Below are 27439 nucleotides of genomic sequence, written 5' to 3'. Positions count from 1 at the left end.
CGGAAAACCGGCCCTGCTTCTCACGCTGTGACCCTTGGCGTCCTCTCCCACCTTCTGGGACATGTAGTCGGGAGAAGGAAGTTGCCCCATCCAAGGTGTAGCGAGTGTTCCTGGCTGATTTAGCTGTACAGGGCTTGAGGTGCTTCTTTGCCCTCCACGTGAAAGCCTTCCTCTCCTCCAACGTGTGGGCTCCAGGTTGGGAGTCCTTTGGAACGTGAGTGGAACGTCATGCCACTTCGACCGTGAGTGAGCTGAGGAGGGAACACGGAGCAGAAAAGCAATCCGCAACTCAGGAGCTCCAGCCAGGAGCCTGCCCCACAAGGGCCTGGAGCCTGGACGGGGAGGGGCCGTGGAGGCAGTGCTTAAGGGGTCGGACCACTCATGAAAGACTTGGCTGTGAGGTCGCAGTGGGCTCCTAGCCCCTTGGAGCCTGGGGAGTGCTAAGGCAGCTCTTGCCTGGCCTGTGGCTATGGCGGCCTGGCCGGCCAAGCAGGAAGAAACTGGAGGGAGGTGGCCCTGTCCTGGCTGGGAGTTGTGTCCTTCCGTTGGGTCCTGGGGAAGCCGGGCACGTACCGCGGGGAACCTCGGGTGACCTGAGCACACCGGGGTTGCGTGGATCCATCCTGCCCGGTTGGCCTAAGCTCCCAGGCCACAGAGCTCTCAGTGTCCACAGGCCTCTGTGTCCCTGGGGCATGGCACTCAGCAAGCGGCACCGGCTGCCCGGACCTCGCTGTGGTGCGTAGGTAGCCTTGGCTTCTGCCTCTCTTCCTGACCACGGGATGCCAGGTTGTGGGTTCCAGCAGCCTGGCTAGAGAGGAAAGTGTTTCCTGGAGGCACGGCACAGGCACCTGTTGATCGGGCGTAATAATTTCTTACTCTTGTCTTCAGGGCCCACTAGACCCACGGGCAGTGAAGGTTTGAAGACATCCCCTTCATTCACCAGTGTTTCCGGGGATCCCTAAGGACGGGTTCTGCTGAAAGGTACTTTTCACAAATGAAAGCACAGAAATTCACTGACCCGAAAAGAGTTAGTTAGTTAATACTCACTTATATCACAGCCACCCTGTGGTTGTGTTCACGAGTGGGGGCGCACAGGTTTTAACATACGGCCTGGCTCAGTGTCCTTTGGATGCTCTGCTGCAAGTAGTGCCAGTCAGGCATTCTTCATGAAAGTCAGTACCTTTGGGCTGTCCGCCGCAATGCTTTTCCTAGATCCACTTTCATCTGTTGTCTGAGGAGGAAATAGTCAGCGTTACTTGAATACGGCCCGTGTGTGTCAGGCTATCGTGACGCATGTGTGTCCGAGCATCATCGGCCCGACAAGGGATGGATTGGAATTCAAGGGATGGATTGATGATAGGTTCGGCTTCACTTGTTCATTGGCCCGAGGGTGTTAGCATGGCTGTGTGTGTCCTGTCCGCGAACTTTGGTGTCGCCTCGCACGTTTTTCTAAGCTTGATCCTTTCTTGAGAGCTGAAATTGTCCGCTCATTAGCTGAAGGCCGAGATTTCAGCTATGGCAGGTTAGATTCATCGTGCCTTGAGTGCAGGCAGGGTTCCTGGGTTCCTGTGTGCGGGCGTGCGTGTGCGTCCTTGTGTGTCTTTGCGTGTGTTCGTGTGTGTGTGCTTGTGGTCCTGTCTGCCCGCCTTTGTGTGAGTGTGTCTGCGTTTGTCTTTGCGTTCAGTACCTGTTCTATCTTCATGCATTGATTTCTTGTCTTTTTTTCTCTGGCCCTCCCATAGTCCCCCATTTCTCACGCTCATTGAGGTTATCTGCTGCGAAAGCCAGTAGAAGTCTCCTCGGATCAAAATCTCTCATTAGCACGCTGGCAATCGATGCAATGGAAAAAAGCTATGCCATGTTAAATGACTCCTTGTCTTGCGCACCGTTGCAGTTAACTCGCTGGAATGGAAGCAATTCACTCCCAAGATAACAATTAGCAGATCCCTCATTTCAGTGTTTTGTGAGTGTGTGTGGGGTGGCTGTTGTTCCATTTACTTTCCCTGGTTTTTAGCCGTTGGGCTCATTCCCGAAGTCTCTGGAGGAGCAGCTTCGTGTGGCGTTGACTTTATGTCTTCGGTTCCACGGGTGAAAGGTGTACTGTGATGTCCCTGGGAAAGCCTTTTCAGAATCGAATGACCGTCCTCAGAGGAGTTTCATGCTATTCCGTAGCTTGTTGTATTCCCGAAACCTGCCATTCTCCCGAGAGCGGGTATCAATTTCACTGTCTGGGGCATGCTAAGCATTCAGTCCTAGGCTGTAGAGTGTGTGTGCGCGTGTATTCCTCAGAGGAAAGTGAAGGACTTTCCGTGGGCAGAGGAAGTGGATTCGTGTGGTCCCCTTGAGGCTCCTCTCAGTCAGTGTGTGTGTTTGCATGCTGTGTTGGGGTTAGGAGCCCAGAAGGCCGGAAAACCGGCCCTGCTTCTCACGCTGTGACCCTTGGCGTCCTCTCCCACCTTCTGGGACATGTAGTCGGGAGAAGGAAGTTGCCCCATCCAAGGTGTAGCGAGTGTTCCTGGCTGATTTAGCTGTACAGGGCTTGAGGTGCTTCTTTGCCCTCCACGTGAAAGCGTTCCTCTCCTCCAACGTGTGGGCTCCAGGTTGGGAGTCCTTTGGAACGTGAGTGGAACGTCATGCCACTTCGACCATGAGTGAGCTGAGGAGGGAACACGGAGCAGAAAAGCAATCCGCAACTCAGGAGCTCCAGCCAGGAGCCTGCCCCACAAGGGCCTGGAGCCTGGACGGGGAGGGGCCGTGGAGGCAGTGCTTAAGGGGTCGGACCACTCATGAAAGACTTGGCTGTGAGGTCGCAGTGGGCTCCTAGCCCCTTGGAGCCTGGGGAGTGCTAAGGCAGCTCTTGCCTGGCCTGTGGCTATGGCGGCCTGGCCGGCCAAGCAGGAAGAAACTGGAGGGAGGTGGCCCTGTCCTGGCTGGGAGTTGTGTCCTTCCGTTGGGTCCTGGGGAAGCCGGGCACGTACCGCGGGGAACCTCGGGTGACCTGAGCACTCCGGGGTTGCGTGGATCCATCCTGCCCGGTTGGCCTAAGCTCCCAGGCCACAGAGCTCTCAGTGTCCACAGGCCTCTGTGTCCCCGGGGCATGGCACTCAGCAAGCGGCACCGGGTGCCCGGACCTCGCTGTGGTGCGTAGGTAGCCTTGGCTTCTGCCTCTCTTCCTGACCACGGGATGCCAGGTTGTGGGTTCCAGCGGCCTGGCTAGAGAGGAAAGTGTTTCCTGGAGGCACGGCACAGGCACCTGTTGATCGGGCGTAATAATTTCTTACTCTTCTCTTCAGGGCCCACTAGACCCACGGGCAGTGAAGGTTTGAAGACATCCCCTTCATTCACCAGTGTTTCCGGGGATCCCTAAGGACGGGTTCTGCTGAAAGGTACTTTTCACAAATGAAAGCACAGAAATTCACTGACCCGATAAGAGTTAGTTAGTTAATACTCACTTATATTACAGCCACCCTGTGGGTGTGTTCACGAGTGGGGGCGCACAGGTTTTAACATAGGGCCTGGCTCAGTGTCCTTTGGATGCTCTGCTGCAAGTAGTGCCAGTCAGGCATTCTTTATGAAAGTCAGTACCTTTGGGCTGTCCGCCGCAATGCTTTTCCTAGATCCACTTTCATCTGTTGTCTGAGGAGGAAATAGTCAGCGTTCCTTGAATACGGCCCGTGTGTGTCAGGCTATCGTGACGCATGTGTGTCCGAGCATCATCGGCCCGACAAGGGATGGATGGGAATTCAAGGGATGGATTGAGGCCTTGATTCTAGGTTCGGCTTCACTTGTCCATTGGCCCGAGGGTGGTAGCATGGCTGTGTGTGTCCTGTCCGCGAACTTTGGTGTCGCCTCGCACGTTTTTCTAAGCTTAATCCTTTCTGGAGAGCTGAAAGTGTCCGCTCATTAGCTGAAGGCCCGGATTTCAGCTATGGCAGGTTAGATTTGTTGTGCCTTGAGTGCAGGCATTGTTCCTGGGTTCCTGTGTGCGGGCGTGCGTGCACGTACTTGTGTGTCTTTGCGTGTGTTCCTGTGTGTGTGCTTGTGGTCCAGTCTGCCCGCCTTTGTGTGAGTTTGTCTGCGTTTGTCTTTGCGTTCAGTACCTGTTCTATCTTCATGCATTGATTTCTTGTCTTTTTTTCTCTGGCCCTCCCATAGTCCCCCATTTCTCACGCTCATTGAGGTTATCCGCTGCATAAGCCAGTAGAAGTCTCCTCGGATCAAAATCTCTCATTACCACGCAGGCAATCGATGCAATGGAAAAAAGCTATGCCATGTTAAATGACTCCTTGTCTTGCGCACCGTTGCAGTTAACTCGCTGGAATGGAAGCAATTCACTCCCAAGATAACAATTAGCAGATCCCTCATTTCAGTGTTTTGTGAGTGCGTGTGGGGTGGCTGTTGTTCCATTTGCTTTCCCTGGTTTTTAGCCATTGGGCTCATTCCCGAAGTCTCTGGAGGAGCAGCCTCGTGTGGCGTTGACTTTATGTCTTCGGTTCCACGGGTGAAAGGTGTACTGTGATGTCCCTGGGAAAGCCTTTTCAGAATCGAATGACCGTCCTCAGAGGAGTTTCATGCTATTGCGTGGTTTGTTTTATTCCCGAAACCTGCCATTCTCCCGAGAGCGGGTATCAATTTCACTGTCTGGGGCATGCTAAGCATTCAGTCCTAGGCTGTAGAGTGTGTGTGCGCGTGTATTCCTCAGAGGAAAGTGAAGGACTTTCAGTGGGCAGAGGAAGTGGATTCGGGTGGTCCCCTTGAGGCTCCTCTCAGTCAGTGTGTGTGTTTGCATGCTGTGTTGGGGTTAGGAGCCCAGAAGGCCGGAAAACCGGCACTGCTTCTCACGCTGTGACCCTTGGCGTCCTCTCCCACCTTCTGGGACATGTAGTCGGGAGAAGGAAGTTGCCCCATCCAAGGTGTAGCGAGTGTTCCTGGCTGATTTAGCTGTACAGAGCTTGAGGTGCTTCTTTGCCCTCCACGTGAAAGCCTTCCTCTCCTCCAACGTGTGGGCTCCAGGTTGGGAGTCCTTTGGAACGTGAGAGGAACGACATGCCACTTCGACCGTGAGTGAGCTGAGGAGGGAACACGGAGCAGAAAAGCAATCCGCAACTCAGGAGCTCCAGCCAGGAGCCTGCACCACAAGCGCCTGGAGCCTGGATGGGGAGGAGCCGTGGAGGCAGTGCTTAAGGGGTCGGACCACTCATGAAAGACTTGGCTGTGAGGTCGCAGTGGGCTCCTAGCCCCTTGGAGCCTGGGGAGTGCTAAGGCAGCTCTTGCGTGTCCTGTGGCTATGGCGGCCCGGCCGGCCAAGCAAGAAGAAACTGGAGGGAGGTGGCCCTGTCCTGGCTGGGAGACGTGTCCTTCCGTTGGGTCCTGGGGAAGCCGGGCACGTACGGCGGGGACCCTCGGGTGACCTGAGCACACCGGGGTTGCGTGGATCCATCCTGCCCGGTTTGCCTAAGCTCCCAGGCCACAGAGCTCTCAGTGTCCACATGCCTCTGTGACCCCGGGGCATGGCACTCAGCAGGCGGCACCGGCTGCCCGGACCTCGCTGTGGTGCGTAGGCAGCCTTGGCTTCTGCCTCTCTTCCTGACCACGGGATGCCAGGTTGTGGGTTCCAGCTGCCTGGCTAGAGAGGAAAGTGTTTCCTGGAGGCACGGCACAGGCACCTGTTGATCGGGCGTAATAATTTCTTACTCTTGTCTTCAGGGCCCACTAGACCCACGGGCAGTGAAGGTTTGAAGACATCCCCTTCATTCACCAGTGTTTCCTGGGAACCCTAAGGACGGGTTCTGCTGAAAGGTACTTTTCACAAATGAAAGCACAGAAATTCACTGACCCGATAAGAGTTAGTTAGTTAATACTCACTTATATTACAGCCACCCTGTGGGTGTGTTCACGAGTGGGGGCGCACAGGTTTTAACATACGGCCTGGCTCAGTGTCCTTTGGATGCTCTGCTGCAAGTAGTGCCAGTCAGGCATTCTTCATGAAAGTCAGTACCTTTGGGCTGTCCGCCGCAATGCTTTTCCTAGATCCACTTTCATCTGTTGTCTGAGGAGGAAATAGTCAGCGTTCCTTGAATACAGCCCGTGTGTGTCAGGCTATCGTGACGCATGTGTGTCCGAGTATCATCGGCCCGACAAGGGATGGATGGGAATTCAAGGGATGGATTGAGGCCTTGATTCTAGGTTCGGCTTCACTTGTCCATTGGCCCGAGGGTGGTAGCATAGCTGTGTGTGTCCTGTCCAGGAACTTTGGTGTCGCCTCGCATGTTTTTCTAAGCTTGATCCTTTCTTGAGAGCTGAAAGTGTCCGCTCATTAGCTGAAGGCCTGGATTTCAGCTATGGCAGGTTAGATTCGTCGTGCCTTGAGTGCAGGCAGGGTTCCTGGGTTCCTGTGTGCGGGCGTGCGTGCGCGTCCTTGTGTGTCTTTGCGTGTGTTCGTGTGTCTGTGCTTGTGGTCCTGTCTGCCCGCCTTTGTGTGAGTGTGTCTGCCTTTGTCTTTGTGTTCAGTACCTGTTCTATCTTCATGCATTGATTTCTTGGCTTTTTTTCTCTGGCCCTCCCATAGTTCCCCATTTCTCACGCTCATTGAGGTTATCCACTGCGTAAGCCAGTAGAAGTCTCCTCGGATCAAAATCTCTCATTAGCACGCTGGCAATCGATGCAATGGAAAAAAGCTATGCCATGTTAAATGACTCCTTGTCTTGCGCACCGTTGCAGTTAACTCGCTGGAATGGAAGCAATTCACTCCCAAGATAACAATTAGCAGATCCCTCATTTCAGTGTTTTGTGAGTGCGTGTGGGATGGCTGTTGTTCATTTGCTTTCCCTGGTTTTTAGTCGTTGGGCTCATTCCCGAAGTCTCTGGAGGAGCAGCCTCGTGTGGCGTTGACTTTATTTCTTCGGTTCCACGGGTGAAAGGTGTACTGTGATGTCCCTGGGAAAGCCTTTTCAGAATCGAATGACCGTCCTCAGAGGAGTTTCATGCTATTGCGTGGTTTGTTGTATTCCCGAAACCTGCCATTCTCCCGAGAGCGGGCATCAATTTCACTGTCTGGGGCATGCTAAGCATTCAGTCCTAGGCTGTAGAGTGTGTGTGCGTGTGTATTCCTCAGAGGAAAGTGAAGGACTTTCCGTGGGCAGAGGAAGTGGATTCGTGTGGTCCCCTTGAGGCTCCTCTCAGTCAGTGTGTGTGTTTGCAAGCTGTGTTGGGGTTAGGAGCCCAGAGGGCCGGAAAAGCGGCCCTGATTCTCACGCTGTGACCCTTGGCGTCCTCTCCCACCTTCTGGGACATGTAGTCGGGAGAAGGAAGTTGCCCCATCCAAGGTGTAGCGAGTGTTCCTGGCTGATTTAGCTGTACAGAGCTTGAGGTGCTTCTGTGCCCACCACGTGAAAGCCTTCTTCTCCTCCAACGTGTGGGCTCCAGGTTGGGAGTATTTAGGAACATGAGAGGAACGTCATGCCACTTTGACTGTGAGTGAGCTGAGGAGGGAACACGGAGCAGAAAAGCAATCCGCAACTCAGGAGCTCCAGCCAGGAGCCTGCACCACAAGCGCCTGGAGCCTGGATGGGGAGGAGCCGTGGAGGCAGTGCTTAAGGGGTCGGACCACTCATGAAAGACTTGGCTGTGAGGTCGCAGTGGGCTCCTAGCCCCTTGGAGCCTGGGGAGTGCTAAGGCAGCTCTTGCGTGTCCTGTGGCTATGGCGGCCCGGCCGGCCAAGCAAGAAGAAACTGGAGGGAGGTGGCCCTGTCCTGGCTGGGAGACGTGTCCTTCCGTTGGGTCCTGGGGAAGCCGGGCACGTACGGCGGGGACCCTCGGGTGACCTGAGCACACCGGGGTTGCGTGGATCCATCCTGCCCGGTTTGCCTAAGCTCCCAGGCCACAGAGCTCTCAGTGTCCACATGCCTCTGTGACCCCGGGGCATGGCACTCAGCAAGCGGCAATGGCTGCCCGGACCTCGCTGTGGTGCGTAGGTAGCCTTGGCTTCTGCCTCTCTTCCTGACCACGGGATGCCAGGTTGTGGGTTCCAGCGGCCTGGCTAGAGAGGAAAGTGTTTCCTGGAGGCACGGCACAGGCACCTGTTGATCGGGCGTAATAATTTCTTACTCTTGTCTTCAGGGCCCACTAGACCCACGGGCAGTGAAGGTTTGAAGACATCCCCTTCATTCAGCAGTGTTTCCGGGGATCCCTAAGGACGGGTTCTGCTGAAAGGTACTTTTCACAAATGAAAGCACAGAAATTCACTGACCCGAAAAGAGTTAGTTAGTTAATACTCACTTATATCACAGCCACCCTGTGGTTGTGTTCACGAGTGGGGGCGCACAGGTTTTAACATACGGCCTGGCTCAGTGTCCTTTGGATGCTCTGCTGCAAGTAGTGCCAGTCAGGCATTCTTCATGAAAGTCAGTACCTTTGGGCTGTCCGCCGCAATGCTTTTCCTAGATCCACTTTCATCTGTTGTCTGAGGAGGAAATAGTCAGCGTTACTTGAATACGGCCCGTGTGTGTCAGGCTATCATGACGCATGTGTGTCCGAGCATCATCGGCCCGACAAGGGATGGATTGGAATCAAGGGATGGATTGAGGCCTTGATTCTAGGTTCGGCTTCACTTGTCCATTGGCCCGAGGGTGGTAGCATGGCTGTGTGTGTCCTGTCCGCGAACTTTGGTGTCGCCTCGCACGTTTTTCTAAGCTTGATCCTTTCTGGAGAGCTGAAAGTGTCCGCTCATTAGCTGAAGGCCCGGATTTCAGCTATGGCTGGTTAGATTTGTTGTGCCTTGAGTGCAGGCATTGTTCCTGGGTTCCTGTGTGCGGGCGTTTGTGCGCGTACTTGTGTGTCTTTGCGTGTGTTCGTGTGTGTGTGCTTGTGGTCCAGTCTGCCCGCCTTTGTGTGAGTTTGTCTGCGTTTGTCTTTGCGTTCAGTACCTGTTCTATCTTCATGCATTGATTTCTTGGCTTTTTTTCTCTGGCCCTCCCATAGTCCCCCATTTCTCACGCTCATTGAGGTTATCCGCTGCATAAGCCAGTAGAAGTCTCCTCGGATCAAAATCTCTCATTAGCACGCTGCCAATCGATGCAATGGAAAAAAGCTATGCCATGTTAAATGACTCCTTGTCTTGCGCACCGTTGCAGTTAACTCGCTGGAATGGAAGCAATTCACTCCCAAGATAACAATTAGCAGATCCCTCATTTCATTGTTTTGTGAGTGCGTGTGGGATGGCTGTTGTTCCATTTGCTTTCCCTGGTTTTTAGACGTTGGGCTCATTCCCGAAGTCTCTGGAGGAGCAGCCTCGTGTGGCGTTGACTTTATTTCTTCGGTTCCACGGGTGAAAGGTGTACTGTGATGTCCCTGGGAAAGCCTTTTCAGAATCGAATGACCGTCCTCAGAGGAGTTTCATGCTATTGCGTGGTTTGTTGTATTCCCGAAACCTTCCATTCTCCCGAGAGCGGGCATCAATTTCACTGTCTGGGGCATGCTAAGCATTCAGTCCTAGGCTGTAGAGTGTGTGTGCGTGTGTATTCCTCAGAGGAAAGCGAAGGACTTTCCGTGGGCAGAGGAAGTGGATTCGTGTGGTCCCCTTGAGGCTCCTCTCAGTCAGTGTGTGTGTTTGCAAGCTGTGTTGGGGTTAGGAGCCCAGAAGGCCGGAAAAGCGGCCCTGATTCTCACGCTGTGACCCTTGGCGTCCTCTACCACCTTCTGGGACATGTAGTCGGGAGAAGGAAGTTGCCCCATCCAAGGTGTAGCGAGTGTTCCTGGCTGATTTAGCTGTACAGGGCTTGAGGTGCTTCTGTGCCCACCACGTGAAAGCCTTCTTCTCCTCCAACGTGTGGGCTCCAGGTTGGGAGTATTTAGGAACATGAGAGGAACGTCATGCCACTTTGACTGTGAGTGAGCTGAGGAGGGAACACGGAGCAGAAAAGCAATCCGCAACTCAGGAGCTCCAGCCAGGAGCCTGCCCCACAAGGGCCTGGAGCCTGGACGGGGAGGGGCCGTGGAGGCAGTGCTTAAGGGGTCGGACCACTCATGAAAGACTTGGCTGTGAGGTCGCAGTGGGCTCCTAGCCCCTTGGAGCCTGGGGAGTGCTAAGGCAGCTCTTGCCTGGCCTGTGGCTATGGCGGCCCGGCCGGCCAAGCAGGAAGAAACTGGAAGGAGGTGGCCCTGTCCTGGCTGATAGCCGTGTCCTTCCGTTGGGTCCTGGGGAAGCCGGGCACGTACGGCGGGGACCCTCGGGTGACCTGAGCACACCGGGGTTGCGTGGATCTATCCTGCCCAGTTGGCCTAAGCTCCCAGGCCACAGAGCTCTCGGTGTCCACAGGCCTCTGTGTCCCCGGGGCATGGCACTCAGCAAGCGGCACCGGCTGCCCGGACCTCGCTGTGGTGCGTTGGCAGCCTTGGCTTCTGCCTCTCTTCCTGACCACGGGATGCCAGGTTGTGGGTTCCAGCGGCCTGGCTAGAGAGGAAAGTGTTTCCTGGAGGCACGGCACAGGCACCTGTTGATCGGGCTTAATAATTTCTTACTCTTGTCTTCAGGGCCCACTAGACCCACGGGCAGTGCAGGTTTGAAGACATCCCCTTCATTCACAAGTGTTTCCGGGGATCTCTAAGGACGGGTTCTGCTGAAAGGTACTTTTCACAAATGAAAGCACAGAAATTCACTGACCCGAAAAGAGTTAGTTAGTTAATACTCACTTATATTACAGCCACACTGTGGGTGTGTTCACGAGTGGGGGCTCACAGGTTTTAACATATGGCCTGGCTCAGTGTCCTTTGGATGCTCTGCTGCAAGTAGTGCCAGTCAGGCATTCTTCATGAAAGTCAGTACCTTTGGGCTGTCCGCCGCAATACTTTTCCTAGATCCACTTTCATCTGTTGTCTGAGGAGGAAATAGTCAGCGTTCCTTGAATACGGCCCGTGTGTGTCAGGCTATCGTGATGCATGTGTGTCCGAACATCATCGGCCCGACAAGGGATGGATTGGAATTCAAGGGATGGATTGAGGCCTTGATTCTAGGTTTGGCTTCACTTGTTCATTGGCCCGAGGGTGGTAGCATGGCTGTGTGTGTCCTGTCCGTGAACTTTGGTGTCGCCTCGCACGTTTTTCTAAGCTTCATCCTTTCTTGAGAGCTGAAAGTGTCCGCTCATTAGCTGAATGCCCGGATTTCAGCTATGGCAGGTTAGATTCGTCGTGCCTTGAGTGCAGGCAGGGTTCCTGGGTTCCTGTGTGCGGGCGTGTGTGCGCGTCCTTGTGTGTCTTTGCATGTGTTCGTGTGTGTGTGCTTGTGGTCCAGTCTGCCCGCCTTTGTGTGAGTGTGTCTGCGTTTGTCTTTGCGTTCAGTACCTGTTCTATCTTCATGCATTGATTTCTTGGCTTTTTTTCTCTGGCCCTCCCATAGTCCCCCATTTCTCACGATCACTGAGGTTATCCGCTGCATAAGCCACTAGAAGTCTCCTGGGATCAAAATCTCTCATTAGCAGGGTGGCAATCGATGCAATGGAAAAAAGCTATGCCATGTTAAATGACTCCTTGTCTTGCGCACCTTTGCAGTTAACTCGCTGGAATGGAAGCAATTCACTCCCAAGATAACAATTAGCAGATCCCTCATTTCAGTGTTTTGTGAGTGCGTGTGGGATGGCTGTTGTTCCATTTGGTTTCCCTGGTTTTTAGCCGTTGGGCTCATTCCCGAAGTCTCTAGAGGAGCAGCCTCGTGTGGCGTTGACTTTATGTCTTCGGTTCCACGGGTGAAAGGTGTACTGTGATGTGCCTGGGAAAGCCTTTTCAGAATCGAATGACCGTCCTCAGAGGAGTTTCATGCTATTGCGTGGTTTGTTGTATTCCCGAAACCTGCCATTCTCCCGAGAGCGGGTATCAATTTCACTGTCTGGGGCATGCTAAGCATTCAGTCCTAGGCTGTAGAGTGTGTGTGCGTGTGTATTCCTCAGAGGAAAGTGAAGGACTTTCCGTGGGCAGAGGAAGTGGATTCGTGTGGTCCCCTTGAGGCTCCTCTCAGTCAGTGTGTGTGTTTGCAAGCTGTGTTGGGGTTAGGAGCCCAGAAGGCCGGAAAACCGGCCCTGCTTCTCACGCTGTGACCCTTGGCGTCCTCTCCCACCTTCTGGGACATGTAGTCGGGAGAAGGAAGTTGCCCCATCCAAGGTGTAGCGAGTGTTCCTGGCTGATTTAGCTGTACAGGGCTTGAGGTGCTTCTGTGCCCACCACGTGAAAGCCTTCTTCTCCTCCAACGTGTGGGCTCCATGTTGGGAGTATTTAGGAACATGAGAGGAAAGTCATGCCACTTTGACTGTGAGTGAGCTGAGGAGGGAACACGGAGCAGAAAAGCAATCCGCAACTCAGGAGCTCCAGCCAGGAGCCTGCCCCACAAGGGCCTGGAGCCTGGACGGGGAGGGGCCGTGGAGGCAGTGCTTAAGGGGTCGGACCACTCATGAAAGGCTTGGCTGTGAGGTCGCAGTGGGCTCCTAGCCCCTTGGAGCCTGGGGAGTGCTAAGGCAGCTCTTGCCTGGCCTGTGGCTATGGCGGCCCGTCCGGCCAAGCAGGAAGAAACTGGAGGGAGGTGGCCCTGTCCTGGCTGGGAGACGTGTCCTTCCGTTGGGTCCTGGGGAAACCGGGCACGTACGGCGGGGACCCTCGGGTGACCTGAGCACACCGGGGTTGCGTGGATCCATACTGCCCGCTTGGCCTAAGCTCCCAGGCCACAGAGCTCTCGGTGTCCACAGGCCTCTGTGACCCCGGGGCATGGCACTCAGCAAGCGGCACCGGCTGCCCGGACCTCGCTGTGGTGCGTAGGTAGCCTTGGCTTCTGCCTCTCTTCCTGACCACGGGATGCCAGGTTGTGGGTTCCAGCGGCCTGGCTAGAGAGGAACGTGTTTCCTGGAGGCACGGCACAGGCACCTGTTGATCGGGCGTAATAATTTCTTACTCTTGTCTTCAGGGACCACTAGACCCACGGGCAGTGTAGGTTTGAAGACATCCCCTTCATTCACCAGTGTTTCCGGGGATCCCTAAGGACGGGTTCTGCTGAAAGGTACTTTTCACAAATGAAAGCACAGAAATTCACTGACCCGAAAAGAGTTAGTTAGTAATACGCACTTATATCACAGCCACCGTGTGGGTGTGTTCACGAGTGGGGGCGCACAGGTTTTAACATACGGCCTGGCTCAGTGTCCTTTGGATGCTCTGCTGCAAGTAGTGCCAGTCAGGCATTCTTCATGAAAGTCAGTACCTTTGGGCTGTCCGCCGCAATGCTTTTCCTAGATCCACTTTCATCTGTTGTCTGAGGAGGAAATAGTCAGCGTTCCTTGAATACGGCCCGTGTGTGTCAGGCTATCGTGACGCATGTGTGTCCGAGCATCCTCGGCCCGACAAGGGATGGATTGGAATTCAAGGGATGGATTGAGGCCTTGATTCTAGGTTCGGCTTCACTTGTTCATTGGCCCGAGGGTGGTAGCATGGCTGTGTGTGTCCTGGCCGCGAACTTTGGTGTCGCCTCGCACGTTTTTCTAAGCTTGATCCTTTCTTGAGAGCTGAAAGTGTCCGCTCATTAGCTGAAGGCCCAGATTTCAGCTATGGCAGGTTAGATTCGTCGTGCCTTGAGTGCAGGCAGGGTTCCTGGGTTCCTGTGTGCGGGCGTGCGTGCGCGTCCTTGTGTGTCTTTGCATGTGTTCGTGTGTGTGTGCTTGTGGTCCAGTCTGCCCGCCTTTGTGTGAGTGTGTCTGCGTTTGTCTTTGCTTTCAGTACCTGTTCTATCTTCATGCATTGATTTCTTGGCTTTTTTTCTCTGGCCCTCCCATAGTCCCCCATTTCTCACGCTCATTGAGGTTATCCGCTGCATAAGCCAGTAGAAGTCTCCTGGGATCAAAATCTCTCATTAGCAGGGTGGCAATCGATGCAATGGAAAAAAGCTATGCCATGTTAAATGACTCCTTGTCTTGCGCACCTTTGCAGTTAACTCGCTGGAATGGAAGCAATTCACTCCCAAGATAACAATTAGCAGATCCCTCATTTCAGTGTTTTGTGAGTGCGTGTGGGATGGCTGTTGTTCCATTTGGTTTCCCTGGTTTTTAGCCGTTGGGCTCATTCCCGAAGTCTCTAGAGGAGCAGCCTCGTGTGGCGATGACTTTATGTCTTCGGTTCCACGGGTGAAAGGTGTACTGTGATGTGCCTGGGAAAGCCTTTTCAGAATCGAATGACCGTCCTCAGAGGAGTTTCATGCTATTGCGTGGTTTGTTGTATTCCCGAAACCTGCCATTCTCCCGAGAGCGGGTATCAATTTCACTGTCTGGGGCATGCTAAGCATTCAGTCCTAGGCTGTAGAGTATGTGTGCGTGTGTATTCCTCAGAGGAAAGTGAAGGACTTTCCGTGGGCAGAGGAAGTGGATTCGTGTGGTCCCCTTGAGGCTCCTCTCAGTCAGTGTGTGTGTTTGCAAGCTGTGTTGGGGTTAGGAGCCCAGAAGGCCGGAAAACCGGCCCTGCTTCTCACGCTGTGACCCTTGGCGTCCTCTCCCACCTTCTGGGACATGTAGTCGGGAGAAGGAAGTTGCCCCATCCAAGGTGTAGCGAGTGTTCCTGGCTGATTTAGCTGTACAGGGCTTGAGGTGCTTCTGTGCCCACCACGTGAAAGCCTTCTTCTCCTCCAACGTGTGGGCTTCATGTTGGGAGTATTTAGGAACATGAGAGGAAAGTCATGCCACTTTGACTGTGAGTGAGCTGAGGAGGGAACACGGAGCAGAAAAGCAATCCGCAACTCAGGAGCTCCAGCCAGGAGCCTGCCCCACAAGGGCCTGGAGCCTGGACGGGGAGGGGCCGTGGAGGCAGTGCTTAAGGGGTCGGACCACTCATGAAAGACTTGGCTGTGAGGTCGCAGAGGGCTCCTAGCCCCTTGGAGCCTGGGGAGTGCTAAGGCAGCTCTTGCCTGGCCTGTGGCTATGGCAGCCCGGGCAGCCAAGCAGGAAGAAACTGGAAGGAGGTGGCCCTGTCCTGGTTGGGAGCCGTGTCCTTCCGTTCGGTCCTGGGGAAGCCGGGCACGTACGGCGGGGACCCTCGGGTGACCTGAGCACACCGGGGTTGCGTGGATCTATCCTGCCCAGTTGGCCTAAGCTCCCAGGCCACAGAGCTCTCGGTGTCCACAGGCCTCTGTGTCCCCGGGGCATGGCACTCAGCAAGCGGCACCGGCTGCCCGGACCTCGCTGTGGTGCGTTGGCAGCCTTGGCTTCTGCCTCTCTTCCTGACCACGGGATGCCAGGTTGTGGGTTCCAGCGGCCTGGCTAGAGAGGAAAGTGTTTCCTGGAGGCACGGCACAGGCACCTGTTGATCGGGCTTAATAATTTCTTACTCTTGTCTTCAGGGCCCACTAGACCCACGGGCAGTGCAGGTTTGAAGACATCCCCTTCATTCACCAGTGTTTCCGGGGATCCCTAAGGACGGGTTCTGCTGAAAGGTACTTTTCACAAATGAAAGCACAGAAATTCACTGACCCGAAAAGAGTTAGTTAATTAATACTCACTTATATTACAGCCACCCTGTGGATGTGTTCACGAGTGGGGGCTCACAGGTTTTAACATATGGCCTGGCTCAGTGTCCTTTGGATGCTCTGCTGCAAGTAGTGCCAGTCAGGCATTCTTCATGAAAGTCAGTACCTTTGGGCTGTCCACCGCAATACTTTTCCTAGATCCACTTTCATCTGTTGTCTGAGGAGGAAATAGTCAGCGTTCCTTGAATACGGCCCGTGTGTGTCAGGCTATCGTGATGCATGTGTGTCCGAACATCATCGGCCCGACAAGGGATGGATTGGAATTCAATGGATGGATTGAAGCCTTGATTCTAGGTTCGGCTTCACTTGTTCATTGGCCCGAGGGTGGTAGCATGGCTGTGTGTGTCCTGTCCGCGAACTTTGGTGTCGCCTCGCACGTTTTTCTAAGCTTGATCCTTTCTGGAGAGCTGAAAGTGTCCGCTCATTAGTTGAAGGCCCGGATTTCAGCTATGGCAGGGTAGATCCGTCGTGCCTTGAGTGCAGGCAGGGTTTCTGGGTTCCTGTGTTCGGGCGTGCGTGCGCGTCCTTGTGTGTCTTTGTGTGTGTTCGTGTGTGTGTGCTTGTGGTCCTGTCTGCCCGCCTTTGTGTGAGTGTGTCTGCGATTGCCTTTGCGTTCAGTACCTGTTCTATCTTCATGCATTGATTTCTTGGCTTTTTTTCTCTGGCCCTCCCATAGTCCCCCATTTCTCACGCTCATTGAGGTTATCCGCTACGTAAGCCAGTAGAAGTCTCCTCGGATCAAAATCTCTCATTAGCACGCTGGCAATCGATGCAATGGAAAAAAGCTATGCCATGTTAAATGACTCCTTGTCTTGCGCACCGTTGCAGTTAACTCGCTGGAATGGAAGCAATTCACTCCCAAGATAACAATTAGCAGATCCCTCATCTCAGTGTTTTGTGAGTGCGTGTCGGGTGGCTGTTGTTCCATTTGCTTTCCCTGGTTTTTAGCCGTTGGGCTCATTCCCGAAGTCTCTGGAGGAGCAACCTCGTGTGGCGTTGACTTTATGTCTTCGGTTCCAGGGGTGAAAGGTGTACTGTGATGTCCCTGGGAAAGCCTTTTCAGAATCGAATGACCGTCCTCAGAGGAGTTTCATGCTATTCCGTGGTTTGTTGTAATCCCAAAACCTGCCATTCTCCCGAGAGCGGGTATCAATTTCACTGTCTGGGGCATACTAAGCATTCAGTCCTAGGCTGTAGAGTGTGTGTGCGCGTGTATTCCTCAGAGGAAAGTGAAGGACTTTCCGTGGGCAAAGGAAGTGGATTCGTGTGGTCCCCTTGAGGCTCCTCTCAGTCAGTGTGTGTGTTTGCATGCTGTGTTGGGGTTAGGAGCCCAGCAGGCCGGAAAACCGGCCCTGCTTCTCACGCTGTGACCCTTGGCGTCCTCTCCCACCTTCTGGGACATGTAGTCGGGAGAAGGAAGTTGCCCCATCCAAGGTGTAGCGAGTGTTCCTGGCTGATTTAGCTGTACAGGGCTTGAGGTGCTTCTGTGCCCACCACGTGAAAGCCTTCCTCTCCTCCAACGTGTGGGCTCCAGGTTGGGAGTCCTTTGGAACATGAGAGGAACGTCATGCCACTTCGACCGTGAGTGAGCTGAGGAGGGAACACGGAGCAGAAAAGCAATCCGCAACTCTGGAGCTCCAGCCAGGAGCCGGCCCCACAAGGGCCTGGAGCCTGGACGGGGAGGGGCCGTGGAGGCAGTCCTTAAGGGTCGGACCACTCATGAAAGACTTGGCTGTGAGGTTGCAGTGGGCTCCTAGCCCCTTGGAGCCTGGGGAGTGCTAAGGCAGCTCTTGCCTGGCCTGTGGCTATGGCGGCCCGGCCGGCCAAGCAGGAAGAAACTGGAGGGAGGTGGCCCTGTGCTGGCTGGGAGACGTATCCTTCCGTTGGGTCCTGGGGAAGCCGGGCACGTACGGCGGGGACCCTCGGGTGACCTGAGCACACCGGGGTTGCGTGGATCCATCCTGCCCGCTTGGCCTAAGCTCCCAGGCCACAGAGCTCTCAGTGTCCACAGGCCTCTGTGTCCCCGGGGCATGGCACTCAGCAAGCGGCAACGGCTGCCCGGACCGCGCTGTGGTGCGTAGGTAGCCTTGGCTTCTGCCTCTCTTCCTGACCACGGGATGCCAGGTTGTGGGTTCCAGCGGCCTGGATAGAGAGGAAAGTGTTTCCTGGAGGCACAGCACAGGCACCTGTTGATCGGGCGTAATAATTTCTTACTCTTGTCTTCAGGGCCCACTAGACCCACGGGCAGTGAAGGTTTGAAGACATCCCCTTCATTCACCAGTGTTTCCGGGGATCCCTAAGGACGGGTTCTGCTGAAAGGTACTTTTCACAAATGAAAGCACAGAAATTCACTGACCCGAAAAGAGTTAGTTAGTTAATACTCACTTATATCACAGCAACCCTGTGGGTGTGTTCACGAGTGGGGGCGCACAGGTTTTAACATACGGCCTGGCTCAGTGTCCTTTGGATGCTCTGCTGCAAGTAGTGCCAGTCAGGCATTCTTCATGAAAGTCAGTACCTTTGGGCTGTCCGCCGCAATGCTTTTCCTAGATCCACTTTCATCTGTTGTCTGAGGAGGAAATAGTCAGCGTTCCTTGAATACGGCCCGTGTGTGTCAGGCTAACGTGACGCATGTGTGTCCGAGCATCCTCGGCCCGACAAGGGATGGATTGGAATTCAAGGGATGGATTGAGGCCTTGATTCTAGGTTCGGCTTCACTTGTTCATTGGCCCGAGGGTGGTAGCATGGCTGTGTGTGTCCTGTCCGCAAACTTTGGTGTCACCTCGCACGTTTTTCTAAGCTTGATCCTTTCTTGAGAGCTGAAAGTGTCCGCTCATTAGCTGAAGGCCCGGATTTCAGCTATGGCAGGTTAGATTCGTCGTGCCTTGAGTGCAGGCGGGGTTCCTGGGTTCCTGTGTGCGGGCGTGCGTGCACGTCCTTGTGTGTCTTTGCGTGTGTTCGTGTGTGTGTGCTTGTGGTCCTGTCTGCCCGCCTTTGTGTGAGTGTGTCTGCGTTTGTCTTTGCGTTCAGTACCTGTTCTATCTTCATGCGTTGATTTCTTGGCTTTTTTTATCTGGCCCTCCCATAGTCCCCCATTTCTCACGCTCATTGAGGTTATCCGCTGCGTAAGCCAGTAGAAGTCTCCTCGGATCAAAATCTCTCATTAGCACGGTGGCAATCGATGCAATGGAAAAAAGCTATGCCATGTTAAATGACTCCTTGTCTTGCGCACCGTTGCAGTTAACTCGCTGGAATGGAAGCAATTCATTCCCAAGATAACAATTAGCAGATCCCTCATTTCAGTGTTTTGTGAGTGCGTGTGGGGTGGCTGTTGTTCCATTTGCTTTCCCTGGTTTTTAGCCGTTGGGCTCATTCCCGAAGTCTCTGGAGGAGCAGGCTCGTGTGGCGTTGACTTTATGTCCTCGGTTCCACGGGTGAAAGGTGTACTGTGATGTCCCTGGGAAAGCATTTTCAGAATCGAATGACAGTCCTCAGAGGAGTTTCATGCTATTGCGTGGTTTGTTGTATTCCCGAAACCTGCCATTCTCCCGAGAGCGGGTATCAATTTCACTGTCTGGGGCATGCTAAGCATTCAGTCCTAGGCTGTAGAGTGTGTGTGCGTGTGTATTCCTCAGAGGAAAGTGAAGGACATTCCGTGGGCAGAGGAAGTGGATTCGTGTGGTCCCCTTGAGGCTACTTTCAGTCAGTGTGTGTGTTTGCATGCTGTGTTGGGGTTAGGAGCCCAGAAGGCCGGAAAACCGGCCCTGCTTCTCACGCTGTGACACTTGGCGTCCTCTCCCACCTTCTGGGACATGTAGTCAGGAGAAGGAAGTTGCCCCATCCAAGGTGTAGCGAGTGTTCCTGGCTGATTTAGCTGTACAGGGCTTGAGGTGCTTCTGTGCCCACCACGTGAAAGCCTTCCTCTCCTCCAACGTGTGGGCTCCAGGTTGGGAGTCCTTTGGAACATGAGAGGAACGTCATGCCACTTCGACCGTGAGTGAGCTGAGGAGGGAACACGGATCAGAAAAGCAATCCGCAACTCAGGAGCTCCAGCCAGGAGCCTGCCCCACAAGGGCCTGGATCCTGGACGGGGAGGGGCCGTGGAGGCAGTGCTTAAGGGGTCGGACCACTCATGAAAGACTTGGCTGTGAGGTCACAGTGGGCTGCTAGCCCCTTGGAGCCTGGGGAGTGCTAAGGCAGCTCTTGCCTGGCCTGTGGCTATGGCGGCCCGGCCGGCCAAGCAGGAAGAAACTGGAGGGAGGTGGCCCTGTCCTGGCTGGGAGACGTGTCCTTCCGTTGGGTCCTGGGGAAGCCGGGCACGTACGGCGGGGACCCTCGGGTGACCTGAGCACACCGGGGTTGCGTGGATCCATCCTGCCCGCTTGGCCTAAGCTCCCAGGCCACAGAGCTCTCAGTGTCCACAGGCCTCTGTGTCCCCGGGGCATGGCACTCAGCAAGTGGCACCGGCTGCCCGGACCTCGCTGTGGTGCGTAGGTAGCCTTGGCTTCTGCCTCTCTTCCTGACCACGGGATGCCAGGTTGTGGGTTCCAGCGGCCTGGCTAGAGAGGAAAGTGTTTCCTGGAGGCACGGCACAGGCACCTGTTGATCAGGCGTAATAACTTTTTACTCTTGTCTTCAGGGCCCACTAGACCCACGGGCAGTGAAGGTTTGAAGACATCCCCTTCATTCACCAGTGTTTCCGGGGATCCCTAAGGACGGGTTCTGCTGAAAGGTACTTTTCACAAATGAAAGCACAGAAATTCACTGACCCGAAAAGAGTTAGTTAGTTAATACTCACTTATATCACAGCCACCCTGTGGGTGTGTTCACGAGTGGGGGCGCACAGGTTTTAACATACGGCCTGGCTCAGTGTCCTTTGGATGCTCTGCTGCAAGTAGTGCCAGTCAGGCATTCTTCATGAAAGTCAGTACCTTTTGGCTGTCCGCCACAATGCTTTTCCTAGATCCACTTTCATCTGTTGTCTGAGGAGGAAATAGTCAGCGTTCCTTGAATACGGCCCGTGTGTGTCCGGCTATCGTGACGCATGTGTGTCCGAGCATCATCGGCCCGACAAGGGATGGATTGGAATTCAAGGGATGGATGAGGCCTTGATTCTAGGTTCGGCTTCACTTGTTCATTGGCCCGAGGGTGGTAGCATGGCTGTGTGTGTCCTGTCCGCGAACTTTGGTGTCGCCTCGCACGTTTTTCTAAGCTTGATCCTTTCTTGAGAGCTGAAAGTGTCCGCTCATTAGCTGAAGGCCCGGATTTCAGCTATGGCAGGTTAGATTCGTCGTGCCTTGAGTGCAGGCAGGGTTCCTGGGTTCCTGTGTGCGGGCGTGCGTGCGCGTCCTTGTGTGTCTTTGCGTGTGTTCGTGTGTGTGTGCTTGTGGTCCTGTCTGCCCGTCTTTGTGTGAGTGTGTCTGCGTTTGTCTTTGCGTTCAGTACCTGTTCTATCTTCATGCATTGATTTCTTGGCTTTTTTTCTCTGGCCCTCCCATATTCCCCCATTTCTCACGCTCATTGAGGTTATCCGCTGAGTAAGCCAGTAGAAGTCTCCTCGGATCAAAATCTCTCATTAGCACGGTGGCAATCGATGCAATGGAAAGAAGCTATGCCATGTTAAATGACTCCTTGTCTTGCACACCGTTGCAGTTAACTCGCTGGAATGGAAGCAATTCACTCCCAAGATAACAATTAGCAGATCCCTCATTTCAGTGTTTTGTGAGTGCGTGTGGGATGGCTGTTGTTCCATTTGCTTTCCCTGGTTTTTAGCCGTTGGGCTCATTCCCGAAGTCTCTGGAGGAGCAGCCTCGTGTGGCGTTGACTTTATGTCTTCGGTTCCACGGGTGAAAGGTGTACTGTGATGTCCCTGGGAAAGCCTTTTCAGAATCGAATGACCGTCCTCAGAGGAGTTTCATGCTATTGCGTGGTTTGTTGTATTCCCGAAACCTGCCATTCTCCCGAGAGCGGGTATCAATTTCACTGTCTGGGGCATGCTAAGCATTCAGTCCTAGGCTGTAGAGTGTGTGTGCGCGTGTATTCCTCAGAGGAAAGTGAAGGACTTTCCGTGGGCAGAGGAGGTGGATTCGTGTGGTCCCCTTGGGGCTCGTCTCAGTCAGTGTGTGTGTGTGCATGCTGTGTTGGGGTTAGGAGCCCAGAAGGCCGTAAAACCGGCCCTGCTTCACACGCTGTGACCCTTGGCGTCCTCTCCGACCTTCTGGGACATTTAGTCGGGAGAAGGAAGTTGCCCCATCCAAAGTGTAGCGAGTGTTCCTGGCTGATTTAGCTGTACTGGGCTTGAGGTGCTTCTCTGCCCACCACGTGAAAGCCTTCCTCTCCTCCAACGTGTGGGCTCCAGGTTGGGAGTCCTTTGGAACATGAGAGGAACGTCATGCCACTTCGACCGTGAGTGAGCTGAGGAGGGAACACGGAGCAGAAAAGCAATCCGCAACTCAGGAGCTCCAGCCAGGAGCCTGCCCCACAAGGGCCTGGGGCCTGGACGGGGAGGGGCCATGGAGGCACTGCTTAAGGGGTCGGACCACTCATGAAAGACTTGGCTGTGAGGTCGCAGTGGGCTCCTAGCCCCTTGGAGCCTGGGGAGTGCTAAGGCAGCTCTTGCCTGGCCTGTGGCTATGGCGGCCCGGCCAGCCAAGCAGGAAGAAACTGGAGGGAGGTGGCCATGTCCTGGCTGGGAGACGTGTCCTTCCGTTGGGTCCTGGGGAAGCCGGGCACGTACGGCGTGGACCCTCGGGTGACCTGAGCACACCGGGGTTGCGTGGATCCATCCTGCCCGCTTGGCCTAAGCTCCCAGGCCACAGAGCTCTCAGTGTCCACAGGCCTCTGTGTACCCGGGGCATGGCACTCAGCAAGCGGCACCGGCTGCCCGGACCTCGCTGTGGTGCGTAGGTAGCCTTGGCTTCTGCCTCTCTTCCTGACCACGGGATGCCAGGTTGTGTGTTCCAGCGGCCTGGCTAGAGAGGAAAGTGTTTCCTGGAGGCACGGCACAGGCACCTGTTGATCGGGCTTAATAATTTCTTACTCTTGTCTTCAGGGCCCACTAGACCCACGGGCAGTGAAGGTTTGAAGACATCCCCTTCATTCACCAGTGTTTCCGGGGATCCCTAAGGCCGGGTTCTGCTGAAAGGTACTTTTCACAAATGAAAGGACAGAAATTCACTGACCCGAAGAGTTAGTTAGTTAATACTCACTTATATCACAGCCACCCTGTGGGTGTGTTCACGAGTGGGGGCGCACAGGTTTTAACATACAGCCTGGCTCAGTGTCCTTTGGCTGCTCTGCTGCAAGTAGTGCCAGTCAGGCATTCTTCATGAAAGTCAGTACCTTTGGGCTGTCCGCCGCAATGCTTTTCCTAGATCCACTTTCATCTGTTGTCTGAGGAGGAAATAGTCAGCGTTCCTTGAATACGGCCTGTGTGTGTCAGGCTATCGTGACGCATGTGTGTCCGAGCATCATCGGCCCGACAAGGGATTAATTGGAATTCAAGGGATGGATTGAGGCCTTGATTCTAGGTTCGGCTTCACTTGTTCATTGGCCCGAGGGTGGTAGCATGGCTGTGTGTGTCCTGTCCGCGAACTTTGGTGTCGCCTCGCACGTTTTTCTAAGCTTGATCCTTTCTTGAGAACTGAAAGTGTCCGCTCATTAGCTGAAGGCCCGGATTTCAGCTATGGTAGGGTAGATTCGTCGTGCCTTGAGTGCAGGCAGGGTTCCTGGGTTCCTGTGTGCGGGCGTGCGTGCGCGTCCTTGTGGGTCTTTGCGTGTGTTCGTGTGTGTGTGCCTGTGGTCCTGTCTGCCCGTCTTTGTGTGAGTGTGTCTGCGTTTGTCTTTGCGTTCAGTACCTGTTCTATCTTCATGCATTGATTTCTTGGCTTTTTTTCTCTGGCCCTCCCATAGTCCCCCATTTCTCACGCTCATTGAGGTTATCCGCTGCGTAAGCCAGTAGAAGTCTCCTCGGATCAAAATCTCTCATTAGCACGGTGGCAATCGATGCAATGGAAAAAAGCTATGCCATGTTAAATGACTCCTTGTCTTGCGCACCGTTGCAGTTAACTCGCTGGAATGGAAGCAATTCACTCCCAAGATAACAATTAGCAGATCCCTCATTTCAGTGTTTTGTGAGTGCGTGTGGGGTGGCTGTTGTTCCATTTGCTTTCCCTGGTTTTTAGCCGTTGGGCTCATTCCCGAAGTCTCTGGAGGAGCAGGCTCGTGTGGCGTTGACTTTATGTCCTCGGTTCCACGGGTGAAAGGTGTACTGTGATGTCCCTGGGAAAGCATTTTCAGAATCGAATGACAGTCCTCAGAGGAGTTTCATGCTATTGCGTGGTTTGTTGTATTCCCGAAACCTGCCATTCTCCCGAGAGCGGGTATCAATTTCACTGTCTGGGGCATGCTAAGCATTCAGTCCTAGGCTGTAGAGTGTGTGTGCGTGTGTATTCCTCAGAGGAAAGTGAAGGACATTCCGTGGGCAGAGGAAGTGGATTCGTGTGGTCCCCTTGAGGCTACTCTCAGTCAGTGTGTGTGTTTGCATGCTGTGTTGGGGTTAGGAGCCCAGAAGGCCGGAAAACCGGCCCTGCTTCTCACGCTGTGACACTTGGCGTCCTCTCCCACCTTCTGGGACATGTAGTCAGGAGAAGGAAGTTGCCCCATCCAAGGTGTAGCGAGTGTTCCTGGCTGATTTAGCTGTACAGGGCTTGAGGTGCTTCTGTGCCCACCACGTGAAAGCCTTCCTCTCCTCCAACGTGTGGGCTCCAGGTTGGGAGTCCTTTGGAACATGAGAGGAACGTCATGCCACTTCGACCGTGAGTGAGCTGAGGAGGGAACACGGATCAGAAAAGCAATCCGCAACTCAGGAGCTCCAGCCAGGAGCCTGCCCCACAAGGGCCTGGATCCTGGACGGGGAGGGGCCGTGGAGGCAGTGCTTAAGGGGTCGGACCACTCATGAAAGACTTGGCTGTGAGGTCACAGTGGGCTGCTAGCCCCTTGGAGCCTGGGGAGTGCTAAGGCAGCTCTTGCCTGGCCTGTGGCTATGGCGGCCCGGCCGGCCAAGCAGGAAGAAACTGGAGGGAGGTGGCCCTGTCCTGGCTGGGAGACGTGTCCTTCCGTTGGGTCCTGGGGAAGCCGGGCACGTACGGCGGGGACCCTCGGGTGACCTGAGCACACCGGGGTTGCGTGGATCCATCCTGCCCGCTTGGCCTAAGCTCCCAGGCCACAGAGCTCTCAGTGTCCACAGGCCTCTGTGTCCCCGGGGCATGGCACTCAGCAAGCGGCACCGGCTGCCCGGACCTCGCTGTGGTGCGTAGGTAGCCTTGGCTTCTGCCTCTCTTCCTGACCACGGGATGCCAGGTTGTGGGTTCCAGCGGCCTGGCTAGAGAGGAAAGTGTTTCCTGGAGGCACGGCACAGGCACCTGTTGATCAGGCGTAATAACTTTTTACTCTTGTCTTCAGGGCCCACTAGACCCACGGGCAGTGAAGGTTTGAAGACATCCCCTTCATTCACCAGTGTTTCCGGGGATCCCTAAGGACGGGTTCTGCTGAAAGGTACTTTTCACAAATGAAAGCACAGAAATTCACTGACCCGAAAAGAGTTAGTTAGTTAATACTCACTTATATCACAGCCACCCTGTGGGTGTGTTCACGAGTGGGGGCGCACAGGTTTTAACATACGGCCTGGCTCAGTGTCCTTTGGATGCTCTGCTGCAAGTAGTGCCAGTCAGGCATTCTTCATGAAAGTCAGTACCTTTTGGCTGTCCGCCACAATGCTTTTCCTAGATCCACTTTCATCTGTTGTCTGAGGAGGAAATAGTCAGCGTTCCTTGAATACGGCCCGTGTATGTCCGGCTATCGTGACGCATGTGTGTCCGAGCATCATCGGCCCGACAAGGGATGGATTGGAATTCAAGGGATGGATGAGGCCTTGATTCTAGGTTCGGCTTCACTTGTTCATTGGCCCGAGGGTGGTAGCATGGCTGTGTGTGTCCTGTCCGCGAACTTTGGTGTCGCCTCGCACGTTTTTCTAAGCTTGATCCTTTCTTGAGAGCTGAAAGTGTCCGCTCATTAGCTGAAGGCCCGGATTTCAGCTATGGCAGGTTAGATTCGTCGTGCCTTGAGTGCAGGCAGGGTTCCTGGGTTCCTGTGTGCGGGCGTGCGTGCGCGTCCTTGTGTGTCTTTGCGTGTGTTCGTGTGTGTGTGCTTGTGGTCCTGTCTGCCCGTCTTTGTGTGAGTGTGTCTGCGTTTGTCTTTGCGTTCAGTACCTGTTCTATCTTCATGCATTGATTTCTTGACTTTTTTTCTCTGGCCCTCCCATAGTCCCCCATTTCTCAGGCTCATTGAGGTTATCCGCTACGTAAGCCAGTAGAAGTCTCCTCGGATCAAAATCTCTCATTAGCACGGTGGCAATAGATGCAATGGAAAAAAGCTATGCCATGTTAAATGACTCCTTGTCTTGCGCACCGTTGCAGTTATCTCGCTGGAATGGAAGCAATTCACTCCCAAGATAACAATTAGCAGATCCCTCATTTCAGTGTTTTGTGAGTGCGTGTGGGGTGGCTGTTGTTCCATTAGCTTTCCCTGGTTTTTAGCTGTTGGGCTCATTCCCGAAGTCTCTGGATCAGCAGCCTCGTGTGGCGTTGACTTTATGTCTTCGGTTCCACGGGTGAAAGGTGTACTGTGATGTCCCTGGGAAAGCCTTTTCAGAATCGAATGACCGTCCTCAGAGGAGTTTCATGCTATTGCGTGGTTTGTTGTATTCCCGAAACCTGCCATTCTCCCGAGAGCGGGTATCAATTTCACTGTCTGGGGCATGCTAAGCATTCAGTCCTAGGCTGTAGAGTGTGTGTGCGCGTGTATTCCTCAGAGGAAAGTGAAGGACTTTCCGTGGGCAGAGGAGGTGGATTCGTGTGGTCCCCTTGGGGCTCGTCTCAGTCAGTGTGTGTGTGTGCATGCTGTGTTGGGGTTAGGAGCCCAGAAGGCCGTAAAACCGGCCCTGCTTCACACGCTGTGACCCTTGGCGTAATCTCCGACCTTCTGGGACATGTAGTCGGGAGAAGGAAGTTACCCCATCCAAAGTGTAGCGAGTGTTCCTGGCTGATTTAGCTTTACTGGGCTTGAGGTGCTTCTCTGCCCACCACGTGAAAGCCTTCCTCTCCTCCAACGTGTGGGCTCCAGGTTGGGAGTCCTTTGGAACATGAGAGGAATGTCATGCCACTTCGACCGTGAGTGAGCTGAGGAGGGAACACGGAGCAGAAAAGCAATCCGCAACTCAGGAGCTCCAGCCAGGAGCCTGCCCCACAAGGGCCTGGGGCCTGGACGGGGAGGGGCCATGGAGGCACTGCTTAAGGTGTCGGACCACTCATGAAAGACTTGGCTGTGAGGTCGCAGTGGGCTCCTAGCCCCTTGGAGCCTGGGGAGTGCTAAGGCAGCTCTTGCCTGGCCTGTGGCTATGGCGGCCCGGCCAGCCAAGCAGGAAGAAACTGGAGGGAGGTGGCCCTGTCCTGGCTGGGAGACGTGTCCTTCCGTTGGGTCCTTGGGAAGCCGGGCATGTACGGCAGGGACCCTCGGGTGACCTGAGCACACCGGGGTTGCGTGGATCCATCCTGCCCGCTTGGCCTAAGCTCCCAGGCCACAGAGCTCTCAGTGTCCACAGGCCTCTGTGTACCCGGGGCATGGCACTCAGCAAGCGGCACCGGCTGCCCGGACCTCGCTGTGGTGCGTAGGTAGCCTTGGCTTCTGCCTCTCTTCCTGACCACGGGATGCCAGGTTGTGTGTTCCAGCGGCCTGGCTAGAGAGGAAAGTGTTTCCTGGAGGCACGGCACAGGCACCTGTTGATCGGGCTTAATAATTTCTTACTCTTGTCTTCAGGGCCCACTAGACCCACGGGCAGTG

The sequence above is a fragment of the Castor canadensis genome, chromosome 3 (genome assembly GCF_047511655.1).
Source record: "Castor canadensis chromosome 3, mCasCan1.hap1v2, whole genome shotgun sequence".
Taxonomy (NCBI): domain Eukaryota; kingdom Metazoa; phylum Chordata; class Mammalia; order Rodentia; family Castoridae; genus Castor; species Castor canadensis.
Note: the sequence above shows the minus strand (reverse complement) of the source record.